The sequence below is a fragment of the Pezoporus flaviventris genome, unplaced genomic scaffold (genome assembly GCF_033815535.1).
Source record: "Pezoporus flaviventris isolate CSIRO_AGI_PZ_B2104156 unplaced genomic scaffold, CSIRO_AGI_Pfla_v1 ptg000031l, whole genome shotgun sequence".
In the NCBI taxonomy this organism is placed as follows: Eukaryota; Metazoa; Chordata; class Aves; order Psittaciformes; family Psittacidae; genus Pezoporus; species Pezoporus flaviventris.
The window spans coordinates 21504354-21524910 of record NW_026892579.1 but is presented as its reverse complement, the minus strand read 5'-3'; the positions used below and the strand labels follow the sequence as shown (position 1 = coordinate 21524910).

General features: G+C 41.2%; 1 long non-coding RNA gene across 1 annotated transcript in view; it reads left to right on the top strand.

Annotated features, from left to right (window-relative positions):
• Nucleotides 1–233: 233 nt before the first annotated feature.
• The window catches only part of LOC133272843 (uncharacterized), a 38913-nt gene continuing 18589 nt past the window's right edge, over nucleotides 234–20557 (top strand). The window contains exons 1-2 of the long non-coding RNA XR_009744584.1: nucleotides 234–348; nucleotides 15125–15215. This is a non-coding gene — a long non-coding RNA (uncharacterized LOC133272843). The remainder of the gene's footprint in view (nucleotides 349–15124; nucleotides 15216–20557) is intronic.

The following is a 20557-nucleotide window of genomic DNA, read 5'->3' as shown; positions in this document are numbered from 1 at the left end:
CAGCCCCCACCGCCAGCGCCCGCCTCGCCGACGAGGCGGGCAGAGCTGGGCAGCCCCGGCTCCTGATTGGCTCCCCAGCTGCATGGCGCCCCCCCTCTCCGGCGGGAGCGGGCTAATCAGGGGCAGCCCGTACGGGTCAGAGGCCGGCGCGCGGGGACGGTTGGGGCTAGCCCCGGGCTCTGAAGGGAGCGTGAGGCAGGGGCCGGGCTGCTGGCCGTTATCGCTGAGCGGCAGCCGGGCTCGTTCGGGAGCGGATGGCGAGGCGGACCGGAGAGGTCTGGGCGCATGAAGCTAGTTGCGTGCGGAGAGCGGCATCTGCCCGAAAAGGCTACAGTGCTCGTTGTACAGGTGAACGATTTCAACCTCTTTAACTTTCCCTTCATTTTCTCCTCCTCGACTGAAATCTGTATTCTTTCCTCATCGTGGGTGTTCTCCCTTCTTAAACCCGGGGGGCTTATTTTGCTGTGCAAATCCAATCACCCTCCAGTCCTTCAGATGTAAGGATGCTGGGGTTTATTCCAAGTCTCCTCTTTACACAACTTGCTAAGTCACTGGCAAGGCAAAACGGTGCTGAGAGAAACACTCCATTGCAAGGTGGTATAATCAGTTCCTCAATTGAAGTTCAAATGCCAGCAAATCCCCCCCCCCCCCCCCTTGTTTTGTGTGTGTGTTTTTATTAAGATTTTTCAAGTGATTGACTTGTTAGCAGCTTGAAACCAAATGATTCCTCTTGAGCACCTGCAGAAGCAGCAGTACTGAAAACGGAGGTTTGCCAGGGGGTTGGCCTTTTAGCCAAGAGCTAAGTGGTTAGGATGCACGCAAGTACTTGGCAGCCTTAGGCCCGATTTTCATCTTTACCTGAGGGTATTTGAACTTACACCTCTTGTTCTCCGATAATATTATTTTGACAACAAACTACAGTGTCTCTGGAGTAGGAGATCTTACATTCTTCTGTTGATGCTATTTCAACAGCTTTGTTGAATTTACATTAATTAATTTGTACTAATAATTCATGAGGGCAGCAACCCAGGCGGGTTTGCTCCCAGTCAAGTGTGTAAACCCCCAGACTAGGGAGTCACACCCACTTATTCACATGCTACTTCCATACATTTAAGTAGCTTGTACGAAGTGTTACAGTTCCACATAGGATGACTCAGAAACATGAACTTCAGCAGATGCTCATGCTAATCAAACGTTTATCCTACCTCACGTAGTGAGGAGCAGCAGCATACTGTGATAGTGTCATGCCTCAGTATTAACATAGGAAGGAAATAAACTGGAATTACTCTATAGATTAACCTTTCATCCTATTTCATTTTTTCCCCCTGTTTTCTTCAGCATTTTCCCCCACATATCCTTTATCATTTATGGATGATGGGAGCAGTCTCTACAGCTTCACTGTAGGCTGTCCATTCAAAAGAAACCAGAGCTGGGCCTCCATTAATACAGATGAATACTGTTCAGGAGAGCTACACACAACTGCAGTGATTTCTTCCTAAGCCACCCAAAAAGTTGGATTAAATTCACATCTAATTCCAAACCAAAATAGCCTGGGGAGGGATGACGCACCTAGTAGAAGTTCTGATTAGCTCTATGGCTACCTTCCTTCTCGTTCAATTATGTTCCTCTTTGATTTTGTCCCTCACCTTTTAAGACTCGTGGGGTAATTGAGGTTGACCTCAAGAGGTCACTAAATACAACCTTCTGCTAAGTTAGAGAAGGCAGCTGAGGGCCTCCTCAAGTTGGGAGTATCTCTGAAAACAGATCCATGATCACCCTGGGCACTCTGTGTCAATTCTCCAGTTCTTTCCCTGCTTATGCATAAGTTCAGTTCTAAAATTGTCCCCACCTTCTTTCCGCTGTCAGTCCAGTTTCTTTAAACTTCCAGCTAGAAGAGGATGACACTTCTATCAGAACAGCAGAATCCTGGGAACAGGCAGAGAGAAAGTCCAGTAGGCTTGAAGTAGTTTTTCCTGGTTTTATAGGAAGGGGAAAAGCAATCCTCTTGACATTTAATTTATAATTAGCTAAAACTAATGAGCTAGTGTGAAGGAAAAGCAAAATTTTAGCAGCAAGATAGTAAAAGAAAGAACTGGTACAGCTGGGAAGTTATTTACAGATGCTCCCACCACTACCCCTCATTGAACCAAACTCAGGTTCAGTGGAAATATTGCACCTCAGGATGAAATTACTCAGGAAAGCTGCTGTTCTGTAGAACAGTCCAGTTGGTTTCTTTCTTCACTCCCTTATTCTGTACCAAAGATGTAGGCTATGGTAGAAAAGCCATATTTTGGCCATATTTTTGGTTGTCATATAAATTAGTTTACAGATTGTTTAAACTTCACAACTGTTTATAACTAAATAAGGGATGCAACTGGAAGTTACAGTTTTCTCTAACAGCATTTAGGAAGTACACAGATCAAAGTAATGTAGCCCTACATCACATTTCATGTCCAAGAGATGATGGTTGTAATATGGAGCCACCAAGATAGCCTGGGAACTGTCAAGAGAGACATTATTGTGATCAGTTCCTTATAAATGAATATGTGACTGTAGGCCACTAATTCAAAATGGTGGCAATAAGAGGTTATAGATACATAAACTAAGCAATCGACACGCTTCTAGTTAGTTCTACTCTTTCAAAAACAGGTACTCTGAAGTCTGATAATTATTTTCATTATTATTCATCTGGTGCTGTTTAGAAATTTCTGGTGCTTCAGAATTGCAAGCAAAAATAATTTATGACAGTTACCTTTGAAAAGAAACCTGTCAAGGAGTTCAACTCCTATGAAGGAGCTCCCATAAACCATTTAAAATAGTTTCAGAACTGTCTTATGGTATACTTCTGAATAAGAAAGGAGTTTAAGCACTCCATATTCACCCCACCACTACCATGATAGCTTCCAAGCTGTCAAACTTTTGGAGCATGTCAGCTTTACCGTTGAGAAGCTCAATCTGCCATTGTTTCAGGGATAGCTCTATCACCTTGAACCACTGCAAACACATTTTAAACCTCTTGAACTTTCATTCAGTAGTGCTCTGTGCAAATACTGTGCAGAATAGCAGAAAACAGAGACATTTAGTAGCTAGCTACTACAAAACAGCAGTGCCAGCTTTTCTACTGTACTAATCAATACAAGTGCAGTCAGTTCACATGCATATTAGACAGCTGAATTTGGAAATCTAATAATTTTCAATATTTGCCATAAATTTCTGCTGATTATTTGCAGAAACAGAGCAGCTGGTATACAGAGTTTCCATAGAAGTCAAGAAGAACCACAACAAGGAAGTTTGGAGCAGAATTTGGCTGACACCATATACCCCAGAGAATCTGGATTATTTTGGACACTTCCATGTTATGACCAGTCCATTATTTGTTAACAGTTAAGGTCACAGAATCACAGACTGAAGTGGGAAGGGACCTCTGCAGATCATCTGGTCTAATCCTCTACTCACAAGCAGGGTCAACTACAGCAGGTTGCTTAGAACTATGTCAAGTTGGGTTTCAGATATTGTCATAGTTTAAGCCCAGGATAGATATCTTTGAGGGTGGAGACTCCACAATCTCCATGGGCAACCTATTCCATTGTCTGACCACTCTCACAGTGCTTTCCTATATTTAGATAGAACTTCACATAGTTCAGTTTGTGCCCATTGCCTCTTGCCCTGCCACTGAATATTGCTGAGAAGACCCACAGTGCAGCTTCTTTGCTCTCTCCCATCAGGTATTTGTACACGTGGATAAGATCCCGCTGAGCCTTCTCTTCTCCAGACTCAGCAGTTCCAGCTCTCCTTGCCTCACCTCATACATCAGATGCTCCGATCCTTTCATTATTTCACAACCTTTGCTGGACTCTGATATGTCCATGTCTGGTTCTGGGCTACCAAGTACAGAAGTCATGGCATTCCAGGTATGTCTCACCAGGGCAGCTTAGAGAAATTGCCACCCTTGATCTGTTATCACTCTTCCTAATGCAGCCCTGAACACTATTGGCCACAATGACACAATGCTGCTTGTGTCTGACTTGTTCAACAAGACTATTCCAGGGACTTTTCTGCCAAGCTGCTTTCCGGTCCATCAGCCCCCAGCATCTACTGGGGAGTTATTCCTCCCCAGGGGCGGGGCTTGGTATTTCTCTTTGTAAGATTTGTCTACTTACTACTTCAGCTGTCAAGGTCAAATTTCAGAGGTGGCAGTGCACCCAACTGGTGTATCAGCTACTAATCCCAGTTTTGTATCTTCTGCACACCTCCTGAAAGAACACTGTTACATCATCTAAGTCATAAATGAAGATGTTAAACATCCATTGTTCCAGTTTTAACCCCTGGGGTACATCAGTAGGGACTAGCCTCCAGAAAGACTTCAGGCCACTAATCAACATCCATGTAATCACTTATTGCTAGGCTTTGGCTGGGCAGTTCAGCCAGTTTTCATTCCATCATAAGAGGTTCACTTACTTAGCTTATATTTCATCAGTTTGTTAATAAGGCTGTCATGGGAGAGCATCAGAAGCCTTGCTCAAGACAGGATAAATAACATCCACCACTCTCCCCACCAATTATCATAGAAGACTATCAAGCAGGACAGGAATGATTCCCTCCCAATCATCTTCTTGTCCTTAATACATTTGAAGACATTTCAAGGATTATTTTCTCCATTACATTCTGACGGATCAAGGCAAGGCTGATCACCCTGTAACCCTCCTTGAAGACGGGAGTGACATTAGCTTTTTTTTCCAGTCTTCTGGAACCTCTTCCTGGTTGTCATGACCCTTTCAAAGATAATCAAGAATGGCTCCAGTGACATCAGTCATTGCCTTCAGCACTTGCTGGTGTCTCCCATCAGGTCTCATGGATTTGTGCATGGTCAGTTCATTTAAATATTCCCTAGCCTGATCCTCTTCCACCCAGAACAAGTCTTCCTCACTCCACACTTTCCCTCTGGTCTCAAGGGCTTGGGATTCCTTCAGACAAGTCTTGCCACTAAAGACTGGGGCAAAAATGACAGTCGAGCATCTCATCCTCTTCTGTGTCCTCTGTCATCAGTTCTGCCCTATTCATTAGCAGGACTACATTTTCCATAGGCTTCCCTTTGCTGCTGATATACTTGAAGAACCATTTGTGTTGTTCTTCATGTTCCTTGTCAAATTCAACCCTGCCAGATGCAACTCCAGGCTGTCTTCAGCTTTCCTAACCTTATTCCTGAGCTTTCAGCAAGAGGCTCTTATTTCTCCAATGTCATTTGTCCCTGTCCACCACTCACATGCTTCTTTTTTGTGTTTCAGTTTTGTCAGGAGCAATCCTGCCACCTTTGCTTGCCTTCATGCACATCAGGTAGTCCATTCTTCTCTGCCATTTGGGCAGAGAAGAGATTCAGAGCAGCCCTGCAGAGAAGGACTTGGGGGTGTTGGTTGATGAGAAAATGAACATGAGCCAAGAGTGTGCACTCACAGCCCAGAAAGCCAACCGTATCCTAGGCTGCATCAAAAGGAGTGTGACCAGCAGGTCGAAGGAGGTGGTCCTGCCTCTCTACTCTGCTCTTGTGAGACCTCACTGGAGTATTGTGTGCGGTTCTGGTGTCCTCAATATAAAAAGGACATGGAACTGTTGGAACAAGTCCAGAGGAGGGCCACGAGGATGATCAGGGGACTGGAGCCCCTCCCGTATGAAGATAGGCTGAGAAGGTTGGGGCTGTTCATCCTGGAGAAGAGAAGGCTGCGTGGAGACCTCCTAGCAGCCTTCCAGTATCTGAAGAGGGCCTATACGGATGCTGGAGAGGGACTCTTCTTTAGGGACTGTAGTGATAGGAAAAGGGATAATGGGTTCAAACTTAAACAGGGGAAGTTTAGATTGGATACAAGGAAGAAGTTCTTTACTGTTAGGGTGGTGAGGCACTGGAATGGGTTGCCCAGGGAAGTTCTGAATGCTCCATCCCTGGCAGTCTTCAAGGCCAGGTTGGACAGAGCCTTGGGTGCCATGGTTTAGTGTGAGGTGTCCCTGCCCGTGGCAGGGGGGTTGGAACTAGATGATCTTAAGGTCCTTTCCAACCCTAACTATTGTATGATTCTTCAGTCTGAAAGAGACGATCCTTAAGAAACAGCCAGCTCTCCTGGACCCATCCTCTGTCTCCCAAACCATATCCCACAGGTTTCTTCCAAGCAAGCCCCTACACAGGTCAGAGTCTGCTCTTCTGAAATCCTGGGTTGTGATCCTGCTTTTTGCCTTGTTTCTTCCTCACAGGATCCCGAGCTCCATCACCTCGTGGTCACTGCAGCCAAGACTGCCCTTGACCTTCACAACACCAATCAGTTCTTCATTGTTTGATCGTGTTATGGGTTAACCTCAGTAGGCCGCTAAGCATCACACAGCTGCTCAGTCACTCACTGCTCAACCACAGTGGGATGGGAGAAGAGGAAAGGAAGAGTAAAAGCCTGAAAGCTTGGGGGTCGAAATACAAATTGTTTAGTAAGTAAAACAGAGATGGAAGAAGAGAGAAAGAAAACAAGTGATGCAAAAGCAATCACCACAGGCAGGCTGATGCCTAGTCAGTTCCCAAACAAAAGATACCTAACCTCCCTAAACCTCCTCCTCTCCCTTTTTATTGCTGAGAGTGACATTATAGGGCATGGAACAGCTCTTTGGTTAGCTTGGGTCATCTGCCTGCTTCTGTCCCTTCCCTGCCTATTCACAGGGGAGAGGAAGGAAGCAGAGTAAGAAACAGAGAAGGCCTTGATTCTCTACAATTCTCTCTATTGTTGAGCAATAGCTAAAACATTGGTGCACTATCAGCATTGTTTTGGTCACAGATCTAAAACACAGTACCATATGAGCTCCTGTGAAGAAAGTTAACTCCATCCCAGCCAGAACCAGTAGAGGACCTGTCAGATCCAGCTGAGCACCTTTTGTTGTCAGCTCCCCAATGACCTGTGCCAGGAAGCTGTCATAGACACATTCCAGAAGCTTCCTGGATTGTTTGCACCCTGCTGTGTTACCCCTCCAGCAGATACTGGGGTGGTTCAAGTCTGCCAGGAGGACATGGCCCTGCAAATGTGAGGCTTCTTCCAGTTGTTTGAAGAAGGCCTTATCTATTTCCTCCTGAACAGGCAACCTGTGGCAGACATCCACCCCAATGGCACCCACACAGGTCTGCCCTTTAACCCACCCACAAGCTCTCAGCTGTCCCCAGGCAGAGCTCCATGCATTCCTGCCACTATCTTACATAAAGGGTGACTCCCATTCTTTACCATCCTTGCCTGAAGAACCTGTATCCGTCAATGGCAGCACCCCAGTCTTGTGACTTCTCAAACTATCCAACCAAAGCAAAGCAAGTTTGTTTTGAAGCTTCTCTGGAATTTTCTGGAACCACCTCAGTTCCAGAGAATCAAGAACAAACAAAATCTTTAAGACGGTAATTCTTGAGGGCTTGTTGAGCAAGTAAGGTGACTCTTCTCAGATATCAGAGATTGCTGTGAGAAAAGTCTTACCAGTTAGATAGCAACAACATTTACTGTGACTCATTAAAAAAAAAAAGACTGCAGGAAAATAGAAAGCTACAAAAAGCTGAGGAGACTCGGAGTTCCATGACTAACAAGTCCATAAAGCCTTGATGTAGTAGTACAGTAGAAACACCCACCCTGGAGAGACAATTGCATATTGAAGTTAAATGAGAATCACAGTACATTGTTATCCAGCCCATTGCTGGAGTCGGGCAACCACCTGCCATTTTGGCTTTCTTACTCTATCATATAAACCCATGAGGCAACTTATGACCTATTTATACAAGCTCTTTGTTTTGCCTGACTTGCTGGAACAAAAGCAAAGACCTTCATCTGTCTCAGGTTCTGCAACACCTTCAGCCATGATGCCTTCTAAGTACTAATATAGACGCTAAATTGCCACAACTAACAATATTCTTACCATATTTTTTCTCCCCTGTCTCAGCTTCTTACCTTCTAATCTTGCATACAGAAGCTGGACCAAGAAACATAACACCTTTTGAGATAATGTAGTATTAAAAATGGTAAATCTTGAATTAACATGCACAGCCAGGGAGGAACCTTTCTAATCTTCGTTAGCCAAGAATTCCAGAGAAGTGATGCTATCATCTTAAACCTTCTTCTGAGTCATTTTACTCACAGCAGCCCTGTCTTCAAAACTCTGTCCTTAATTCTATGCTAATCCTTTCTAGAAGCACCCACAAACACATGCCTATAAGCATATACTCACACTTCCACTGTGACATTTAATATTCGTTTCTGAATGCAGGAGGCCTACTTGAATACACTTCTTTCCGTATTTATTCTTAGCATGTCTAAGCCCTTCTAGAATTAAGTAGCTAATAAACGCAAAAAGAGAAGCACCCTGAAGGGCTTTCCACATTGTGGTATGTATCAAGCCAGCAAACGTAGAGCTGACTTCTCTTCAGAAGGGTTCAACAAAGATTTTACATGTTGCTCCACCTCCCACCAAACTAGGTGAAGCCAGAGCCTCCTCTCAAGTCAATATACCGACCCATGTGGCCACACTCTAGTTCACTACTTATCAAGGTGGTTGGGTTAGAAGCTCAAGTATTTAGAGGTATTTAATTAAACAGTTTAATAGCCCTGAGTCTGGAAGAAATACAGTGCAGGGTTTGGACAAATGCTAGCTCCAGTTAATGAGGCAGGGCAGTAATCTGTAGCTTGGGGTAACAGACTTCATTTAGTCACTGCTAGAACAGCCTGTCTGCAATTGTACTGCAGCAGTTGTCCTGCTGTCAAGTTAACTGCAATGATGCCCCATTTCATTTGCAGCTTTGCAAGTCAAGGGACTTCTCCACCCACTTGACCATCAAAATCTTTTGAAAGGTGCTGCCCTCAATTCTGCTGGCCCAGTCTTTCATTCTCTCAATCTCTATTTTAGTTTGGACAAACCAAACTGGACCTGCAAAGACCTGTCAATGAAAATGGGTGGGCCTGGATCATTTCAACATGGGCTGGGGAGCAATCAGACAAGTTACACTGGCAGAACCTGGGAGGTGGAAATCTACAGTGGGGGTGGTGATGAGTAACAGGGGGTGCTGCGTCTTCACTTAGCCTAGCTACAGCCTAGCTCTCTGAACATAGAAACCCAACTGCCCTGAATATTCTCTTTAATTGATGGAAAGAGTTGGGCAGCTATAAGAGGTGCTTCATCCTGCTAAGGCTCTGAATCACCCTTTGAAATTACAAAACCTCATAAATATTGGGAGGAGATTCATAAATCTAGATTAATATTTTTCTGATAGTATAGAGTAGCATTTCCATCGCTGTCACGCTTCTCTGAAATAATACAGCTGATTGACAAAAACAGGGAAGGGTTTCTTTTAAGCTTTGAAATCAAGTTTAAATTTAGGGCAAGTTTAGGTAAGCAATAGGTCTTTTGTTAATGTACAATGAAAAAAAAAAAGCCCAGTCCCCAAAACCTACTCACTTATTTCTGTTCCACAGCATTAACCCATGCTGTCAATAATCAGTAAGTATTTAAGTGTGGGGAATGTTATGAAGGGCCTACCTGGATCAGCTAAAATATAATAGTTGTTTAAAAAATTCTCTACATGTGCTGAGTATACATTTATTTACTTCAGTAAAAGCTGTTTGTTTTTTTTTTCGGTGTAGAGACTGTATAAAGCTCATCTTAGTTGACTATGTGAAAAGTCCATCTTGACTAATGATAAAGTGCTGCTACAACACAGGAAAAATAATATTCCTGAGCTTGTCATTTAATGATACTTTAAAAAGCTCAAGCCAATGCTCGTCATGTTCTGTTGAAATTCTGGACCAGCTAAACAAAACAGGCACCTCCTCTGCCTTTCCTATTACTAGCTCTTTTCAATCTTTGCATACAGTTTCTCTGCAGTCAATTCATCTGCCTCAAACTGGAAAGGTAGCAAGCATGCAAGGGAACACACACTGTAGCTGCAGTGATCTGGCACAGAATTCATGAGATTACAGCAATGAGATTGCTCTTGTCTCTCCTTTACACTAATGCTGCATCCACTGCTGAATAGAAGTCTGCTGTTAGATGCTACATATACATCAGTCTTCTGTAAGTTTGCACTAGGGATGTAGACGTTAGTTTATTAGCTATTTTGTAGCAAGAAAGTAGTGTAAATCTATGTTAATTAAGTCTTTCCATTTTTCTTGCACATATTTTCCTGGGCTAACTGTGCTTGTCCCTTTTTTTATGTATATTTCATGATAAATACGTCAATAAATAATTGATTGAGCTGACGGGGAGAAAAATACAGTGCAGTGGAAACCTTGTCAAATACGGCCTTTGAATAGCCAGTGTAACTTAAATAGGAAATCCTGAATCAACTGCTAGATAATGTAGTAAGTAAACATATTAACCAATAAGTAAACATATTAACCAGCCACAAAGTCATAACTTACATTTGTTGATATATCAAAATCTAGTCATAGCAGTCAACAAAGGCATGAGGAACAGTTAATAAAACTCAGGAAATAAAGATAACATATCGTATCATTTTATGAACTTTATAAATTACAGCTTCTAAACACTTCTTTAAAAAAAATATTTCCAGAGTGCTGTTGTAGAATTATCATCAATAAACAGTTTGTTTTTTCATAAGTAGACCTAACCACTTAGGAGATTTAGAGATATTAATGCTCAAAGAATGCTTAAAGTTCAGGAATGCATGATAGAACTGTTGTTGGAAGAGTGCTTGGTTCTGTACAGTAGACGGTATGTGGTTATTGTACTGAAATTTTTGTTGGTGAAATTTTGTCACTATTAAAGAAAAAACCCACAACAAAACATGTATATGTATGCAGGCTTGGTATATTCTATTAAGATACCTTTATAAAAATTTTAGTGTCTTAGATACGGCTCCACTTAAAAAAATGTTTTTCTTTACAGCATGCTTGCACCCATTCTTTTTTTTTTCATTACATGCAAATTTTCTCTCCTGAATTAACCTTACAATTATCCCCTCTAGTAAAAACAAATATGTGAAGAAAAATAGTCCACCCATTTATGCTACAGGTTAGCTCCTAATACTCTAAAATAGGTAAAACCAAACAAAAATAAACCAAGCACCATGACATGCCTCTTCTGCAAACTGGGGAGATGTCATTGGTGAGATTTCCCAAAGATTTGCTGTCAGCTATCTGCTGCCACTGAAAACGATGAAACCATTGTCTTTGGTAGAAGTGAAGTTAGGCCAAAGCAGAATGCTTCTATAGATCCTTTCCCTGTCAACTGCAGAGACAAAAAACATTTGAAAATATGTTTTATACTTAAAATGTTCACAAGCCTCTATGGCTAACTCTGTAAATGCCTTGTCACAACCTGAACTGAAAAGAAACCAGTCTTCCCAAAAATTCATTTGCTGCTTCTAATTCCCAGATGATAAAGTATTAGCTGTTGCATGCATTGTCATCTTAGGGGAACATATACAGCCAGTTGAACAGTGGAAGTCTGCAAAAACAGTAAAAAGTGTTTCCAGTGGGGAGCTGAAGAGGTCCCATAGTTGCTGATTTAGGCATTTGGAATTTAAACAGTGGAGACCTTTAGGGAGAGGAGTATTAGCTGGAGTTGACTGAAGATCTCTTTGTTTCTTCATATTTTTTAACAAACAGGTATCCATAGCTGAGTCTATGTACCTGGTGTGGCCTTTACTTCTGAGGTCTACAACATGTGTCAAACATACTGCCACTTCGTTTTTATTATTTTTTTATTTTCTAGCATGGTGATGATGTGAAGCCTTAAGAGATGTTTCTGGCATACTGTAGTAGGTGAGGCAGTCACCCCAGTGGGGATCAACTTTGTATGTATGTCAGCTATTGTGTCTCCTGGGTTTAATTTTCTTCATCCTAATTGCCAGCAGAAGTTGCAGTGATTGTTTGTAGTAAGTACTGTCTCCAATATAGACGTTAAGTATTAAAGAAGTTGGTAAGCTGAGCCTAGGTATACCGATTAAGTGAATTTCTTCTTAACTCCTGTGAGAAGAAATCAAAGCTGCTGAAAGAAATCACTGTACTAATATACTCTGAAAGCACTTCTGCGTTGTACTCTGTAAAGTTAAAGGGCCCCAGTGTTTTGCCACAGTATCTCAATATGCCAAAGACACAGATATGTCTTTTAAGGGGAGGAGATCTACTGAGTGCCATTTATCTTCAGTGTTTCCTGAAATGAAGAAGTAAACTATTGTATATTATACATACAATTATATATATATACGCACATATACAAAATGTATAAATAAGCATGGAATATAATATGTAATAAAAAATATAATCCAATATACATTACCTCATATGTATTGTAATATATTATTGTAACACATGTTGCATATGACATGTTGTGTTTTACATACAGAGTAAGATACACATTAAAAAATTACATTGTTGATTTAAGGTTTCTCTGGCTTCTTCACTGTAAGTTAGTCTTGGTTCTTAGAGAAGAAATGAATGGGGTCACAGCTTCAGTTGCACCTCACAACTTCGTACATCTGCTGTTCATCTGTTTCTTTGTTTGCCTTTAAATATCTAAAACTAAGTATGCAGCTAAATTATGGGGGAAAAATTGTTAGAATTAATGTTACCTTGTAATGCAGATGTAATGCCTTTGTTGCAGAATCAGCGTGTCTGAGCAGTGCTGTAACATACAGCATGTACTTCATGCTTCAGCGTAAAGCAACCAGCTTTCAGTCATCTCTGGTAGCCCTCTGTAACACCCTTCACTATGTAGTGTAGACATGACTAAAAGCATTGCCAGGTTTGACCATCATACTGTGGGACTCAGAGAATAAAATCCTATCTTTATTGAAACTAAGGGAAAAAACACCCCAAACCTTTCATTAAATTATTCTCAAAATTTAAAAATGCAGGATTATTATCCTTTTGTCCTTGGAGAAGATTACTGCAGTATAGAGTTGACACAGTCATAGGATGTATCAAGACACAAAAAGACCTGGAGTTGTTGCCCTTGAAATGATATGTATCCTCAGGATAAACTCAATACAACCAGCATAGCTAAGAAATCAGTATCTTTCTTGGGAGCCTGCACCCAAGTGAACATCACAGCACTGAAAGTTGCAATCCCTTTGATCTCATGCAGAATTTATGAAATTCCTGTAGAGGGTCAGCTCAGGTTCCTGCACTGTGTGTGTCAGAGGAAGGTAGCACCAATAATGCATTGTTCAATCAGCATGCTCTGATGTTTTGGCTTGTTTGCGCCTAGTTAATGCTGATGGTAATTCTAGCTCTGCTCTGGGACTGAAGCATTCAGCATCATAAGAGGGTTCTCAACTCAGGCCATGTGGCAGCAATGTCTTTTTAAGAATAGGAACAGATCTACAAACTTGAGATCAGTGGTCATTTGGCAAGGATTTCTGGACATCTGCAGCCTGTTGGAGCTGCAACTGCCAATAATTTACCAGCACCAGAGGAACAGAAAATCTTTGAGTTCCACCCAGTGGAAAAGAGGATGTGATCTTGGGCTCCTCAGCCTTAGGGCCTTTACCCGGGAGTGGAAAGACCTAGTTTTTTAGGTTTTGCTCCAAGAACTGTTAATGAATTATTTTCATTGACTGTTTCTTATAAGATGCAGAAATTGTCAAATTCCTGACTACATTCCCTCTTTCTTCTCAGGCAGATAAAGGAACATGGTTTTGCTGCTTCAGCTGGTTGAGTTGTGAGATAGGTGCTGAGATGCTTCACGTACCACGTCAGAATAAAGCTGAGAGATTTGTACTGGTATTTTCACGATAAGCAGAAGTGTTCATTTTGGACTTAGGCATCTCTTCTCCAGGTTTGGGGCCTGAAATCATTGATCTCTTTTTTTTTTTAATGTGCATATCAGTGTGTGATTTGATACGTATCAGCTGGATGTAGCCAATGTCACACAATATGGATGACATGGAAGAGAACAGAAAAATGAGACAAATGCAATCTCACAGCTGAAAGCTGAAGTCAGCAAAACTTTTAATAGCAATGAGGATTAGCTCACTTATGGAGTAGGTAACTGAAGAGAGTCCTCTGGTTTCTAAATCAAGAATAGAAGTTTTGCCAGAAAGCATGTGTGGCCCAGTGCTAAATTACTGGGTTGGAGCACAGGAACTGCAACATGAATTCCCATGGCTCAGTGCTAATATTAATTTGATTTTATGGACAGTGCCCTGCTACAAGCCTAAGACCTGTATACTTTTCTGAGGAAACACAACTTGCTTATTCTGCCTGTGGCTGGAATTGTTTTTCTGGTCTCTTCTGGTTTTAACTGCACAGTTGTGAGCCTTTACTCTGGATGGGCGTGAGTCAGCTCCAAACCATAAACAGTGTAGCCATGGTTAGTAGCCTGAGCTACTAAGCCTTTGCTGATAGCGTGAGCACAAGTTGCGTCTACTTGGAGCACAATCAAAGCAAGCTCGCATCTGCTGGAAAAAAAGAAAAAAACAAACCAGAACCCAAAACCAAAACGAGAAACATATTCTCTCTGTTCTTTTCCTGCTTCTTCCCCCTGCCTTTCTCTCTCTTTCTGTACCACCTGCACACGTCCACAGGAGCGCTCACGGAAACTCCACCTATCTCAGCCCTCCACCCAGATAGTTCAAATTCCTGAGCGAGATCTCACAGGGCATGAAGTTGTTTAGATTGGTAACAAGTGGCTGTGTTTTGGTATGAGGCCCCTTCTGCAGTTCCTTACAATAAACTTGAACAGAGAGCAGTTGTATTGATGCATTTCAACAATGTTTTACTCAATCTAAAATGTGTTCATTTCGCCGACTACAGTTGACTGAACCCAGAAACGGGTGATATAAATCATGGGGGGGAAGCCACAGTGCTGAGCTCCAGACATTTTTCGGGGAGTTCCCTGTTCAGGGGCAACAAACTCATCATAAGTTGCACTAAATCCACCATGGAAGGATGTCAGTGCCCCAGAGCTCACAGCAGAGGCTGTGGCTCTGGAAACATGGCTAGCAGCCCTTCTTTGTTGCTGGCTGTGGCAGCTGATGACATATGAAGTTTGAGTGACTCATTGTGTGGCTACAAGATCCAGGTTCCATGGAATTTTCTCAAGTATAGGATAATAATCAGGCTACTCTTTCAATAAATTTTCTTTAATCTGTCTTTTCTTCCACTAGGTAGACACTAATTATGTTGTACATCATCTGCCATTTTTCTGGCATGAACAGCCTGCTGGCACAAGTCAGTGGAAATTCAACATTCATTAAGGTTAGACTGTGTTACTTGTGCTTCTTCTCGTCCTGGTTTCTCCCACTCCCCCAAGATGATCTCTTACAGCAGTGAGGCTAACAATTTTACAACAGGAAGCCCTCTATTTTAGATAGCAAAGATAAATTAGTGGCATATTGGCTATCATTACCTTGATGCCTGGGATTTAGGGTTTCTGAGATTTGGGGGTTTTTACCAGTGGGTTTTGAAAAGCATCAACTGTCTTAGTCACCTACGTATTTGCACCAAGACATGTCTCAAAGAAGCAATACTTTTTAACAGAACAACTATGAAAAATGCTGAGAAGTAAAAGGATCATCACATCCCTTTCTCTTTTTAAAATGTGTTATCCTTACAGTAGATTACTGATGGGTGAATATTAGAGCTGGTCTGCCTGATAGCTTGAAAGCTTGTTTCTCAGGGAAAGCTGTCTTCTGGCAAATTAAAGGAAATTGAGTCTCGCAGAATCCCATTTCCCCCTGCACAGGAGAAACTGATCTAAAGGAAAGGAAACTTGCTTATTCCTGTGAATTCTTCCTTCATGTATGTGTGTGTTTATTGATATTTATATCCCAGTGCAAAACCTAAACAGATTGTGTGCAGACCCTAGCATTTTGTTTTCTTGTATTAGCAATGTCTCAAGGAAACATCAGAAAGCTAGGTAAATATGCCTCTGCCTCTGCACTTATGATTGATACCTGCTGGATGCCACAGGTCCTGCAGGTTCATCCGCATGCTCCATACCTTGATGAAATGTGGGAGGAATATTAGTGTCACCTTTCTAGTTGAAGGTTACTTACATAGTTCCACTATTACAGCACAGTCATAAACTTTAATTTATATGTATTCCATAAATTCATTGCAAACTAGCACTAGTATTCCCAGAAAAAAAAAAGAAAAAAAAAAAGGTAAAAGAGAAGAAAAGTGTAAATGACTTGCCCAAGATTACATAAATCCATGGTCATGCAAAATCTCATTTGTTCCCTGGCAGAGCAAGCCTTGATATGTTTCACAAGCCAAAATAGTGCATTCATTTGTTTAACAAGCCCAAAATAATGCCTTAACTCTTTCATCTCTAGATCAGTACCTTGCTGTGGTGAAATTAAGTATCGTTAAGTACCTAAACCAAATAAAGATTTCTCGTATCTGCCAAGTATATACAGAAATTTCACAGTATTTGGGCCAACTGTGACAGTCAGGGATAGCAGATGGAGTGAAGAGCTCCTCTGTTTCAAAACAGGTTTGGGGGCTTGGAAAGGTCAGTCAAAAAACCATGAAGTTCCATATGATCTTACCTGCTGGAGAAGGTGAGAATTCTGTTCCTGTATCTTCTGCAAGTTAATTTCCTGTTCTTGCTTGACATCCTAAAACTTCACAGTCTGCACTCCAGGGCTGTGCTGTGCTATGAGGAGGGAGAATCCAATTAATTATGTCCTACCTCACATTCAGCTTTCAGCAACCAATTATTAGACAAAACCTGGTCGAAGCCCTTATTTGATTTAGGAGACTTGTGTGTCTTGGCATTCATCAGGATTTACTGATGTTGATAAATTGCTCTTCTCCATCATGGCTTTAAATAGATGTATCAGATTTGTCCAAGGCTCTTTGCTGAGCCTTGATCTAAATGGTTTTTCATCTAGGAGTATGGAGCAGTTGTTCTTTTACCTGGAACTGCAATATGGAGGTCCTAAGTAATGAAACTGGCATTTTTCTAATTACGAATTCCATTATTATTTTCTATCCTCGGACATGAGGGGTAAATCCACATGAGTCTGCTTCAGTAAAGCTCTTCTGAGCTAGCATAGTGAGATAAATTAAAATAGCATGAATCAGCTGTGTCCTAGGATATCTTTACTTGCAATATCTAAGAGAGCCTAGGTTGCAGTCTGCAGACATGCTGTTGCTAGATCTGGTGTGACAGAATTAAAAAGAGGTGGGTCGAGAATATATTCTGTATGAAGAGTCTGGGATGCTGCCTTTCCCCCCCCCCATCCAGCACCTGTCTGTGGTAGTTGCTCTTTGAAGAGTGGTTGGAGGAGTAATACGCAGACAGATGAATAGGGGAGTATGCATAATGCTACCTGGTAGTACAGCATGAACTGACTGTGCTAAGTTTGGTTTAGTTAAATTTCAAGGTAATTGACAGGGTGCTGAGAGCACTTTTGCTGTATCTTAAGCCACAAGAAAACAAAAGAAAGAGATTTTTTAAAAGATATTCTTTTTCGTTCCTCTCAGCCTCCTATCTTCTTAACCAGGAGCTTTGTGAAGTACTTGAGCTTGTTTTTCAGATTAGTTCTTGAGATCATAGCCACAATGGGCAGGAGTCTGCTTTTTCTCATACATGTACTGAACTGGAGTTACTTGGGGTATTTTCCTCCTAAATTCATTCTAAGTTCTTGTGAGTCACTATGTTACTTGACAGCTGAATTTAATGCATCTGACTGTTGAGTTCCCTAGCTGCTGATGTTCAAAGATCACTTACTGGCAAATAGCATGTAATGTCTCTAATAGAATTGCTGCATGTGCATGTTAAATACCTTCTGAGTTTTGTTTGTTAATGCCAAGCAATTCAGGCTAGTCTTTTTTTTTTTGATATAACCAGTTATAAAACCTAATCTGTTTTGACTACATCCATCCCATGTAATATTCAAGTTTGTGCCATTTTGACATCAGAAGCTACAGAAAAGGAAATTTATGAGCTTTCAAATTCCAAAGAACTGCCTTCTACAACTAGGCTTGTACCCCAACTGTCTCTTTTTTTATGTAATGGGTTGTAAATGCTCACCATAATCATTAAATTATTCCTCACTGGTTTAGCTGTGTGTTTGTATCCTGGGTTCAGCAGTAGCAGTCATATTTCTCCTTCTTAGTAGCTGGTGCAGTGCTTTGTTTTTGACTTTCAGCCTGGGAACAACGCTGAGAACACCGATGTTTTTAGTTGCTGCTCAGTGATGTTTACTCTGACCAAGGACTTTCTGAGTCTCATGCTCTTCCAGGGAGGAGGGGAAGCCAGGAGGAAGCAGAGACAGACACTTGACCCAAACTGACCAAAGAGGTATACAATACCACAGCACATCATGCCCACTATATAAACTGGGGGCAGTTACCTGAAAGGGCTAGATCACTGCTCAATTGGGCTGGGTATCGGTCAGTGGGTAATGAGCGGTTGTATTCTCTTCCCTTGTTATTTCCCTTATCATTATTATTATTAGTGGTAGCAGCAGTGGTTTGTGTTACACCTTAGTTACTGGCCTGTTCTTATCTCAACCCGTGGGAGTTACATTCATTCAGTTCTCCTCTCCATCCCTCCGGGAGCCAGGGGAGGAAGAAAGTGGGGGGAGTGAGCAAGCCACTGCATGGTTCTGAGTTGCTGGCTAGGCTTAAACCATGACAGTTTGTAAAAAGAAAGTCTGTTTTTCCACAAATAGTACTTGCTGTCCATTTTTTACTACCTGTTTTAAAAATTTGCTGTCTGATCAATAAGTAGAAAAGATTTAAAGAACTGTCCATCACAAGAGATTTCCAGAGGATAGCTGGCCTTATAATATTGTGGAAAAACCCAGACACAGTATTGACGGGAAAAAAAAATAAATCAGTAAGTATTTAAAAATAAGTACTTTCTGCAAATATTACAACCCAAATACTGTCATGAATATTGCTGAAGGACAATAAGGACCTAAACTGATGAAATGTGATTACCTGGAAAATGCCATGACTGTACAGTTCAACAGTCCATGAGCAACTTTTCTGTTGCAGCAATTAGTGTTCCTGAAATGGAAGTAGTACTCTTTCCTTCTATCACTGCACATCCCCTTCTAGGGGAAATTCACCTCCCCCTTCCCAGACTATCTCTTCAGCTGAGCTTGTGGAAATCAGGTAATCTTTTGGCACTGAGTACCTGTATATCACCTTAAGCTTTCTTATGTCAAAATGTCAGTAGTACTAGATACTTTTATACTGCTTAATATCAGTATTATTGTTCTTTTATATGTCAGCGTGAAGATATAATAGTATCATAAAGTGGTCTAGATGTCAAGGTATTTCATTATTACATAATAGTCAGTGCACTTTGCTCTGCTTTCCTTAGCCTTACAGTCAAAATTTATGTATTTCTTTAGAAATAATTTATTACTTCACGTATCTGATTAATATAGAAACAAACCAGGACATACATGTACAGAAAAGGTATGTTGGGCCTACAGTTCAATAACCAAACAAAACCAAATACTTAATTGCATTATTTGCTGTTAGAATAATATTTCCAGTAGTAAATTTTTGTATAGACAGGGGAAAAGCCATTCCTGGTTTGAATGAAGTAATGTTAAATTTCTGATCTTTTATTAACTGCTTAACTGAGAATATAGGAAAACAAGGCTGATCAGGATGACTCAGTGCAAAAAGCAATTGTGTACTTTTTTTTATAGCCATGCAAATTTAAGTGAACTATACAGTTTTAGACATACGTATGTTTGCTAGCGCATCATTTTTGCTGTGTGTGACAGTGGAGTAATTATCTTTAGTAGATAACCTTGTATGAACATACACCAGCTTGTATGCACTACCTAGTGTAGAGGTCTCCAAAAACTATTATATCCTGTACAAAACCTAATATATAATTTAAGGCAGATATTCAGAGTAGCACTTCATTTTGAGCAAGCATTGTCTTTTGTACTTAATATATATAAGACTATTGAGGGATAATACTAATTATTATCTAGCAAGTGAATCTCACTACTATTAATTATCAGTGAACTAAAATCTAAGTAGCATAATTATCTTGAAAAATGTCTGCAATAAGAACATGCCAAACTGTATCATATCACAGGTCCTAGTCACCCAGTATTCTGTCTTCAGCAGTGGTAATAGGTAGCAGAGAGAATCCACAACCTCATTAGCACTTAAATGGGTGCAGTAGTTTGTTTCACAAAAAACTGGTTAAAGCACACCAGTAGTTTGATTCATCTCCTTTAAGAGCAGTAATCTGCAGTGTAGATGCCTACATCTGTGCTGTCTAGCCTCCCTATCCAAAATTAGTCTCTGGAAGGACTAGAATTATTTATTTCTGATTTGCAACTTTAAAATATCTGCTTTTGTTCGAGGACTCTAAGAGGAACCTGCAGTGACTATCTCAGACATAGACATTTACATGACACCCTCCACAGGACCTTATATTGTAAAACACTCAAGTGTTTATACATGCAGGTAGGACAGGAAAGCCAAGGGCACTTCATTGATCTTCTCTGCAAACAAATGCAAGGGAGATGCCTCAGGTAAAACAACTTTGTTCAAACTCATTCATCTGGGCGCATAAACCACAGCCAAAACTAACAGAGCTTGTAATT